Source organism: Hippopotamus amphibius, chromosome 2 (assembly GCF_030028045.1).
Source record: "Hippopotamus amphibius kiboko isolate mHipAmp2 chromosome 2, mHipAmp2.hap2, whole genome shotgun sequence".
NCBI classification, from domain to species: domain Eukaryota; kingdom Metazoa; phylum Chordata; class Mammalia; order Artiodactyla; family Hippopotamidae; genus Hippopotamus; species Hippopotamus amphibius.
The window spans coordinates 147,908,105-147,918,934 of NC_080187.1; the positions used below are offsets into that span (position 1 = coordinate 147,908,105).

General features: G+C 49.7%; 1 pseudogene; it reads right to left on the reverse strand.

Annotated features, from left to right (window-relative positions):
- Positions 1 to 759: 759 nt before the first annotated feature.
- LOC130844545 (myeloid-associated differentiation marker-like) lies at positions 760 to 10,601 on the reverse strand (annotated as a pseudogene).
- Between the last annotated feature and the right edge of the window lie 229 nt (positions 10,602 to 10,830).

The following is a 10,830-nucleotide window of genomic DNA, read 5'->3' on the forward strand; positions in this document are numbered from 1 at the left end:
AGAGAAACCCATGCAGGCAGGGTCTCCTGTGAGTTCATAGAGAGCCCAAGGCCCAGGGAATTGGGGTCCCTCCCCTGTGACACCTGGTGGGTGTGGGGGAACCTAGTTCCCCTGCAAGATGCAGCAGGTGGATGAGCCGAGGTTGGTGGAGGGGGGAAGGTGCTGGGGACGCAGCTGGAGAAAAGGCTCCTCTTCAAACAGGTCAGAGCCCTGGAGAAGCAGCCCAGCACATTGAGCTACAGTTTCTTTGCCCACAGTGGATGCAAACAGAGAGCCCCTTGATTTCCTCGGCCCCTTGATTTCCTTGGCCAGTAGGCAATGCTCCTTTTGTCAGCTTGGTGGAGACAGAAGCTCCCTCCTCTACCAGAGCTTTGTCACTCAGGTGTCTCTCCCATAGTGGCCCCTGATGACCGGTAGGCGCCACCTAGAAGCAGCAGCCCCACTCCTTCCTCCATCACCAACCACACAAGTGAGGGCTCAGTTGGTGACTGTTGACAGTCACAGGGCTTTTACTTGGGGTCTCCAGTGACATCCCCCCCTCCCCTTTGCCCACCCATTTTCTGCGAATTGGCCCCAGAGCACCCGAGCTAACTGAACTAAGACTTGGATTTTTAAATATTTAGACATATGATCTGTGAGTCTCCATTTGTACTCTTGCTCTGGGACCCACAGTATCCAGCCCCTTGTATACCCTGGGGTGATTTGTGGACAAGGGCCAATCAGTTCATGAGGGTTTCTCCCAGACTAGCAACAAGAGTGTTACTGGGGGAGGTGGTGTGGGCTGATGGGCAGCTGGCCCCAGCTCAGCGTGGACTTGGACCAGTGGGGTCCCCAGGTGGCCTGAGGGATGGCGTGCTGCTGGCAGCAGTGGGCAGCCGGGAGCCCGAGGGGCAGGCGGGCTGCAGCCGGGACAAAGGGAGTGACGTCCCTTGGCAGTAGTGCTAAGAGGGTGTCATTGGCCCTAAGGTTTGCCAGGGCCAGTGTAGGGAGGGAAGGAGGCCCAGAGGAGCCCACCCACCACAAGGGCAGCCTGGTTGCCCAGATGGGTGGTTTTGGAGAACTTTGTCGCCTGAGGAAGCTCACTCTCCTTCCAGGCAAAGCACGGGAGGGATTTATGGAAACAGATGCTGGTTGGAGTGGGGTGAGGGGATGAGCATGAACTGAGCTCCCCCCACCCGTGGTCAGAAGCAGACCTAGAAAAGACCAACTGGGCAAACCCTCACCAGCCCAGCCTGGCTCCGGAAGGGACCTCAAATTACAGCACACAGGTTTTATCAGCAAAGAAAGGGTCCCTGACTAATTGGGCTGCAGCGGGGCAGGTGCTGACACAACAATTCTGAGAGGTCACACATGTCGTGCTCACTGCAGGTCAAGCCCTGCTCTGGATGCATTTGTCCCTCCCAGCAGCCCTATGAGCTCTGTGCTCACTGTCCCCATCTTCACAGGCACAGGGAGGGTAACTGCCCAGGATCACACAGGTAGGAAGTGGCAAGCTGGGATTTTTCAATAATATCAATAACTCTTTTTAATCATCATATACAGACATTAGTTGAAGTCATAAAAATACAGGACATCTCAGAGAAAATGAGACTCCTTAACAGACTGGAAAAGCTCGAGCCAGCACACAGCAGTGGATTATACCGCCTGGGATTTGAAACCGGACACCTGGGTTCAGGATCTCAACACTGTCTGGTATTGACTTTGCACCTTATATCCCAAAGAGATAGGGCAGCCAGTTGTTTTTCATCACAAACTGTCTGACTTATTACTTCTATTTCATTTCATCTTCAGGGATATTATTACTATCATCCCCAATTTATAGGTGATGAAACTGAGGTTCAAAGAGTACATTATGTCATTTACTCAAGGTCAACAGGTACTCCCTGATAGAGCCTAGGTTTGAATGCAAGTCTCTCCCTGCAAAGCTCAGCAGGTAATAGAACCTCAGTGAATGCTGAGTCCCTTCCTTATTTTCTTGGATAAGACTCATTTCCTGGACTCCTATATCCTGGCCTGGCTGCAGTGCCCCACTCAGAGGTCCTGCAGCCGAGCCCCCATCTCAGTTAGACCATTTCTGTTGGCAAGGCAACCAGAAAACACCAGAGACAGAGAGTGTGGAGACCTTAGCCAGGGGCTGATTGGACCTCAACCACCTCTCCTCTGACCACCCGCCTTCCTACAGGGACTTTCAGCGGGAGGCAGCAACACAGACAAGGGCCGCATGGATTGACAGCCCATGCCTGGCCCCCGGGGTGGGTGCCTGAGAGTGCAGGAGAGAAATGTCCCTCTTCTCTCCACTCAAAGGTGGACTGAGGAAGGCCGGCTCCATGATTTTTCCAAGAAGCTGGTCCAGAGCCAGAGAATGGGAACATCTGTGCCCTGGGCTCTGTTCTGGAAGCAGCTCAGGTCACAGTCTGGGGCTGGAGTCAGCTGTACTCATCCCTACACGGAGGAGGCCTTGTGTGGCCGGCTGATGAGGGCAGCCTCTGGCCGCTGCCCCAGGAGACAGGGAGCCCAGGCCAGGCAGGGAGCAAGGGAAGGGCCTGAGGCTTGGGCACCAGGGGGCTTCTCCATCAACTGTGTGTGCTAAAGGGCTGGGGAGGTCCTGACCACCCAGGAGGTAGGTTTGGGGCCACAGCTCTCCTCCCTAGACCCCTGGACCCAAGGCGCCTCCCTTCCCTCTGCCTTTGGGGACAGGCTTGTGCAGGCATCTCTCAGCTCCTCCCCCAGCCTGTCCATCAAGGCTGCAGGGAATATGGAGAGCATCTGGCCTCCCCTGACCCTTCTTCTCCACTTGATATATTTTTCAAACTTAAATTTTATTTTCTTAAAAAGGTAATATATTTCCATGGTTCAAAATCAAAATGCCCTAAAAAGCCATGTAATGAGAAACCTCTCTTCTAACTGTGGCTCCGTCCACTCTCCCTTCAGCTCCCCTCCCCCACCAGGACCAGGTAACTGCTCCACTGCACTCACGGGAGTCCTTCCAGTGAGTCTTGATGCAAATCAAGCATATAAAGGCATGTTGATTTTTATTTCTCCCCTTTTTATTATATTAAAATAGCATACAGTACATTGTTCTAGATCTTACTCACTTTACTTAAATATCCTGCACATGCTTCCTTATCATTGTTTGAGAGCATCCTCATTTGTTTCCAGCCGTACAGTATTCCCTCTTGTGGCTACACCATGGTTTATTAACCCACATTCTAAAGATGAGAACGTGATTGTGTCTAATCTTTCCAATCCTGTTTTCAAATGAGATCTCAAGTGGGAGTTTGATTTGTGCCAGGCTGCTCTGGTTAGAGAAAGTGGTGGGTGAGGGCAACTCCCTAATTTCAACCCCCATCATCTCACCAGAACCCTGAAGCTCCATAGAGAAAAGCTCAAAAACTACGATTTTAGCCCAATCTCCTCTTTTGTGAATGGAAAACTGAGACTCAGATCAGGGACAAGACTCATCTGTGGTCATGAGTCACCCTGTGGCAGAATTGGAACTAACTACCAGATCTCTTGGGCTCTGTTCTCCAACTACTCACCGTTCATCCCCAGGGGGAACAGACCAGGGCAGTGGGGCCACTTCACTGGAGTCAGGACTGCATGTGACTGTGGACCCAGCTGTGGATCCCAGAACTGCCTGTCTCTCACTCTGGGCTTCTGTTTCTTCTTCCCCTGCTTGGGATCATCCCCTCTTCTACTTCCAGCAGAAAGGACTTTGCATTTCCTAAAAGATATGCGAGCTCCCCAAACAAGCTGAGAGCATTCAGGCTGCTGAGCTGGACTTTGAAGAAGTGAAAAGTCAAGAATGTGCAGGAACAAGGGTGTCTGGGGGACCTCAGCCTGTGGAGGCACCTGGAAGCAGTTTGTGTTTTTGAAAAGCATCACTGGAGAGTTGGACCACTGGTAAGTGACTGAGGAAACTCATGTTATGAAACAGAGACAGGTTTACCGCCAAGCAGAGGTTGTAGGAAAGGGGGATCTCTCTAATCAGGAAGGATGGAACCAATAACCAGGACCCAGCAGCCAAGAGGGAAACAAGCAGAGAGGGTGCGCAGAGGGGAGGGACCAGCTTCCATCTCCATGTCTGAGTCTCCAAGACGGGCACAGTTCAGGGGCACCAGGAAGAGGCAGTGTTGATGGGGGACCAGGGGTCTCTGGCACCCCCTCCCCCATCTTGTAGATGAGGAAACTGCCTCACCCAGCAGTGGGTGACCTCCTCAGGGTGACGTGGCAGGTTTGTGGCAGAACTAGGGTGGATGGGGCAGAGTCCCAGCCTGGAGGATGCTGCTGCCGTACTTGGAACAAGCAGCGTGGGTCAGAGGGAAGACAGCCGGCCTGGGAACCAGGAAGCCTGGGAACCAGGAAGCCTGGGTCCTGTCTCTGACTCTGCCAGACACAGGGCAACTCTGGACAAATCCTGCCCCCTCCCTGGGGTCCAGCTGCACCTCCTCTATGAAGAGAGGTTTGGACTAAGCAGAGGACATTTACACTTTCGTTTGAGCTCCAAAGTAAGGGGATTGGAGCTTGCCTTGGAATTGTGACAAATGGCCTTTAATCCCCACCAAACAGGAGGGATGGAGCAGCCGCCCTCAGGAACCATGAGGCTTGGACAATGAGGGCCTCAGGTGAGCCCATCCTGGGCAATTCTTTTCCGAAAGCACAAAGGCATTTCCATCCTCCTGGAAAGTGAGGTCCCAAGGCTGTGTTCAATTTGATTTAGGAAAATATAAGAATATGAGATTCATTGCACCCAGATTGCTGGAGGCCAATGCATATTTGCTTTTGTCAATGAAAAAATTATCAATAATTAATCTAGGAAAGAAATCAAAAATTTTATTCAATCCAACTGAGGATGATAACCCAGGAGAGAATCTTTCAGAAACCTGTGAGACATAATATTGTAAATCAAGTATAATTCAATTAAAAAAAAGGATTTTCTTTGTTCTTCTTTCTCTGGTTGTTTCAGGTGTATGGCTAGATTGTTTATTTGAGATTTTTCTTATTTCTTGAGGTGAGATTGAATTGCTATAAACTTCCCTCTTAGAACTGCCTTTGTCGCGTCCCATAGGTTTTGGGTTGTCGTGTTTTCATTGTCATTTATTTCTATGTATTTTTTAATTTCTTCTTTGATTTCTTCAGTGATCTCTTGGTTATTTAGTAGTGCATTGTTTAGCCTCCATGCATTTGTGTTTTTTACAGTTTTTTTCCTGTAGTTGATTTCTAATCTCATAGCATTGTGGTCAGAAAAGATGCTTGATTTCAATTTTCTTGAATTTTCCAAGACTTGATTTGTGACCCAAGATTTGATCTACCCTGGAGAATATTCCATGTGCACTTGAGAAGAAAGTGTATTCTGCCACTTTTGGGTAGAATGTCCTATGGAAAACAGTATGGAGGTTCTTTAAAAAACTAAAAATAGAACTACCATATGACCCAGCAATCCCACTACTGGGCATATACCTGGAGAAAACCATAATTCAAAAAGATACATGTACCACAATGTTCATTGCAGCATTGTTTACAATGGCCAGGACATGGAAGCAACCTAAATGTCCATCAACAGATGAATGGATAAAGAAGATGTGGTACATATATATAATGGAATATTACTCAGCCATAAAAAGGGATGAAATTGAGCTATTCGTAGTGAGGTGCATGGACCTGGAGTCTGTCATACAGAGTGAAGTAAACCAGAAAGAGAAGAACAAATACCGTATGCTAACAACATATATACGGACTCTAGAAAAATGGTACTGATGAACCTAGTGGCAGGGTAGGAATAGAGATGCAGAAGTAGAGAACGGACTTGAGGACACTGGGGGGAGGGGAAGCTGGGACGTAGTGAGAGAGTAGCATCGACATATAGACACTACCAAATGTAAAACAGATGGCTAGTGGGAAGCTACTGCAGAGCACAGGGAGACCAGCTTGATGCTTTGTGAAGACTTAAAGGGATGGTATAGGGAGGTTGGGAGGGAGGCTCAAGAGGGAGGGGATATGGGGATATATGAATACATGTGGCTCTTTCACTTTGTTGTACAGCAGAAACTGACACAATACTGTAAAGCAATTATACTCCAATAAAGATTTAAAAAAATAAAATAAAAAATGGAAAAAAGAAACTTCTGAGTACTGTTCTGAAGAAGTAAGGGGTGGGGAGGCAGGGCAGTACGTATGTGACTTGGGGGAAGGGGAACATGCAGCCAAGCACACGTCTTTGTAAAGGTTACTGCTGTGTGAGAGGAACGGGTATCTTAGTTGACAGTTTTAGTGCTTTTCTAAGTCTGGGAAGATGCAAGAATCTGGGTTCATAAAAATTTCTCCCGTGAATATCTAACCGAGGGCCAGTTCCGTCAGCTTTCCCAGAGCACAAAGTGTCCCATCCTGGTCTTTGCCCTGAATTACTTTCAGGGTGGATTCTAGGTCAGTGACTCTAGTGGCCAAGGCTTGATTCTTATAAAACTGGGTGGTGGACAACATACTTTATTTTACAATCCCCTCCCTTTCAGTCTTAATTTCGACCAGGGTTTGGGAGGCATTTCATGACCCTTTTGTCCCAGGGTCCCCTAGCAGTGCCCATTCCAGGTCTGACAAGGATTTCATTGATAGGCCACTCAAGTGCTGTTACTCCTCTATCCTGGGAACGTAGCCCAAATCCTCTAGACCACCTGTCTCACTAGTCTGTCAGGCTCTAGGAAGTGATTTCCACTTGCTGCTTCTTCCCATATCACACTATTACAAGAGTCACACTATTACAATCATGGGTCTTATACAGCTGTATATCATAACAATCGTTTCAGGTCACCTGGTCATAATTTTTTTCATTGGCGTCTCAATCACAATTTGTTAATGCAAGAAACAATAATATTGTAAAATAGGCAGAATACAAGTAATATAGCCTGTGACATTAATCAGGTCATAAGGAATCGGTGTCATCTTCTAAGGAGTGACATGGCTGGGTCCAAAAGAAGAAAAATTGGTATTTGGTTGAGCAGGCATTTGTGCCCTTGGGGAGGTCTGGTTAACCCACACTGCAGATGCACACTGCACACTAGAAGAGAGGGAGGAGGACCAAATTCACAGAGAAAAATTTTATGTTCAAATTTTTCTTGTCTTGCATTAATATGAATTTTATTTCATTCCTTCTTAAGATTTGCCTGACGTGGGGGCCGCCTCCTGGGAGCCCTCCCCCTCCACCCAACCTGCCCCTGGGTGAAGGTCCCAGGCTTCATCCCAGTGCAGGAGTGAGAGGCAGCAGTGGGGGGGGGCCTTCCCGTGCCCCTCCCCCACAGCTCTGCTTGCCTGGCCCCTCTGGCCCTGGGGACACGAGGATGTTGGGCTCTGAGCCTCTGTGGCTGAGAAGAGGAGAGGAAGAAGGCCTGGGGTGACTTCACAGCCACCAGTTGGTGTAAAGGGCTGCTGTTGTCATGCATGTGTGAACATGGACACACACACACACACACTGAGCCTACACACAGGCACACACCTTTAAAGAGAGGCATCCAGGTGCTGCCAGGGCCCCTTTAACAGCTAGAGGACAAACTGTTGGGTTTGGGGTCAGGGTTCAACTGATACTTTTCCAAGGTTGGGCCCTGCCCTAGGCTCTGGCTAAAGTGGGGGTGGGGAGACACTGGGAGGGGCTCTTAGAGAGGTGGTTTGGGTCAGGATGGAAATCTACTAGGCCTCTTCTGAGCTCTGGGCAAATTGGGGACATTAGGATCTACGAATTTTTTATGTTTTGTGTTTCTTCCTTTCTTTTTTTTCACCTTTAAAAGGTTTAAAAAAAAGAACATTATGGACGTGGGAGAAAGGACAAGACTTCTCTCTATGATGGACAGCATGGGCTGATGGAAACCAGAAGTTCCAGGGAATTAAATATACATACATTTATATAGATCACATTATGTGTGAGTCACAGAGAAGCAGGAAGGCGTAGCAGAAAGCAACTGGCGCACAGAAACACACGTGTGTCACCGCACACTCAAGCACCACAGTTCCTTTGACTATGGCAGGACCAATCCCCACCCCCTATTCCACCCCCCAAAAGATACTGAAAAGAAACTTTCCCTTAAAGAAAATGGCCAACCGGCATTTGTGATCAGAAAGAAGAAAAGAAAACACCCAGGCTGACATCAGCTTTACAGCTGGCAGTGCCCATGTTCCTCTCCCTGCAGAGGCAGGACATGCTGTTTTGAACACGGAGGCAGGAGGGCCGCATCGCTGCCCCTCACAAAGCCTGCAGACTGTGGTTTTCATATATACAGCTGGTTCATTTTGTTTTACAGCAGAAACTAACACAACACTGTAAAGCAATTATACTCCAATAAAGATGAAAACAATAATAGTAAATAAAATTGGGACGTTTTCCAAAAAAGCGTATAAAGCTCGCAGCTAATATTGAGCAGGATGGGCACACGTCATCGGGGCTGGATTTTGCTTTTGTTACATATTTAATTTTGCAGTTAAAAGCAATTTAATCTGCTGAAAAAAAAGACTCTGGGTTTTTTTTGCCAACTCCTTTTTTTTAATTCCCCACAGAGTAGTTGGGATGGAAGGCATCCATCGCCTGCTTCCTCTTAGTTCACCTCTAGGCAGTGGGTGTTTAGGAAGCCTGCAAACATTCTGTAATCAGTCTCAGGTGGGGCCGAGCACCAGGTGGGGCCTTGGAATCCAAGGTCACTGTTTTGAGCCTCCTGCCCACTGGAAATTACTGACACCCAGAGGTTGTTTTTTGTTTGTTTGTTTGTTAATTTAAAGGGGGAGTGTACTGTACACCCTCCCCCCACTAGGATAAAAGGGGGCCAATCCCTACCTACCCACCCCCACACCCCAAACGCATATACACGCACCAACTAAGGCACCACGGGGGGGCACAGGCATGCTCCGGCAATGAGGCCCCTCCGGAGGCCCAGGGTGTGAAGAGCTGCACAGAGGGCTGTGTGGTGTGGAGTCAGCACCCTAGGAGGTGGGAGGGGGGTGGTGGGCAGAGAAGGAAGACGTCTCGGGGTCCTGATGGATCCGAAGAAGGAAAGTGGGAAGAGGTGGTCAGGACACAGGAGATGAGAAAACAAAGGATGACTAAAAAAGGGCGACTGAAAAAGGGCCAAAGAGCAGAAAATGTAGAAACGATGAAAGCAGCAAGAGAAAGAGGTAAAACAGACTGTGGGCCCCACACACAACAGGAAGGAGATGGAGCAGAAAGAGGGAAGGAAGCAGAAAGGAGAGCAAGATGAATGGGGAAGGATGTGAGAAGGGAGAGAGGGGACAGGAAGAGGACATCAGAGGACGTCAGAGCTTGGTGAAGATACCCCCGGTGAGCAGAGGGGAGCAGGAGCACTGGGCACATCTTCAGTCCGTACAAAGCCTCTCGGGCCAAGTACTCCGTGTCTCTGCCACATAAAGCAGCAAGTTGATGGCTGTCAAGATGGTCACAGCCAGTCGCTGGTCCCAGATACACAGCAAGGAGGTGAGTCTGTCGCTGCAGCTCTCATCGCTGGACCGCTGGGGCTGGCTGCCAAACTTCTCACAGAACTGGCAGAGCAGCTAGAGGATCACAGCACTGGTGTAAAGGAGGATGGAGAGCAGGGTCTGCCCCACCAGGAATCTGGGGTGGGGGAAGTTCAGCCCTCTGACATGACAGTCTGTCCTGTACACTATGAAGTTCACAGCCCCCAAGGATGAAGCAGATGGAATACACAACGACGCACCACACCAGGGCCGGCTGGTGCAGGTACAGGGAGGGGCTGCTGATGAAAGTGAAGATGACACAGGCCACAAAGTTCTCCAGCAGCTTGAGCACGCCTGGCAAGGTGGGCACAAAGCAGACCATGTCTCCAGGCCGGACACAGACCCAGGCCACTTCGGTGGCGTAAAGCACAGCAGCCACACAGGAGAATGCAGTGGCGGTGATGGCGTGTTTCTGGTGGTGCCTGGAGACAAGAATTGTATGTAGGTGGTGCCGAAGATGATGGAGGCTGAGAGGCAGACGACGGCAAAGTAGAAGGCGTGGGCGTAGAGAAAGCCATCCCAGGAGAATGGGAGGTGGGACTGGAGCCACTGATACTGTCCTGTTTCGGCTGCTGGGGGCTCCCAGGATGCTGCTGCAGTAGCGGGGTCTCCCGGAAACTGTAGCAACACCCCTTCCTCCAGCCTTTGGAACAGAAGCTGGGCAACTTGTCACTAAGTCATAATATTCTCCACATGCTGGACCGCCCAGTTCCTCTACTGGGGCGGGATTTACTACGTAAACTAAATGCTCAAGTCACTTCCTTTCCTAAAAAGCAAAGACAAGATCCAAGTTTCCCTGAGCGGGCTCTATGTCTGCAGACTGCTCCATCCCAACCCCTCCCCCCACCCCCATCTACAACAAGTGAGTAATGCTGTCTGTGTGGACAGAATGCCAGGGAGGGCAAGGAAAGCAACTCCTGTGCAGATCAAGATGAAAGAAGGGATGCCGACCCCAAGAGAAAAACAACACCCACGAAAGAAGGAAGCTTTGGAAGGCCTGCAAGCCACCCTTCCCGAATGTTTGAAATATGGTCTACTGGGGCCTTCAACCTGCATATAATAAACCTGTTACAGGCTGTGCTGCTGTTGCTCATGGCCCAGGGCACCAGCCCACCAAGGCGCCTGTGGCCGAAGGGAATCCAGCAGCAGGTGAGGCCACCCGCCAGGCAGCAGCGCAAGGATGTCGGGTAAGGGCAGCCTTAGCACCCCACCTGGACTAGTCGGGCTTCGTGCCCTTTTATGGTGAGCAAGATGAAGAAAGGGCTCAAGAGTGGGGATTCACCCACAAGCCCCTCACTCTTATTGGAAGATGGAAGCCTGCAG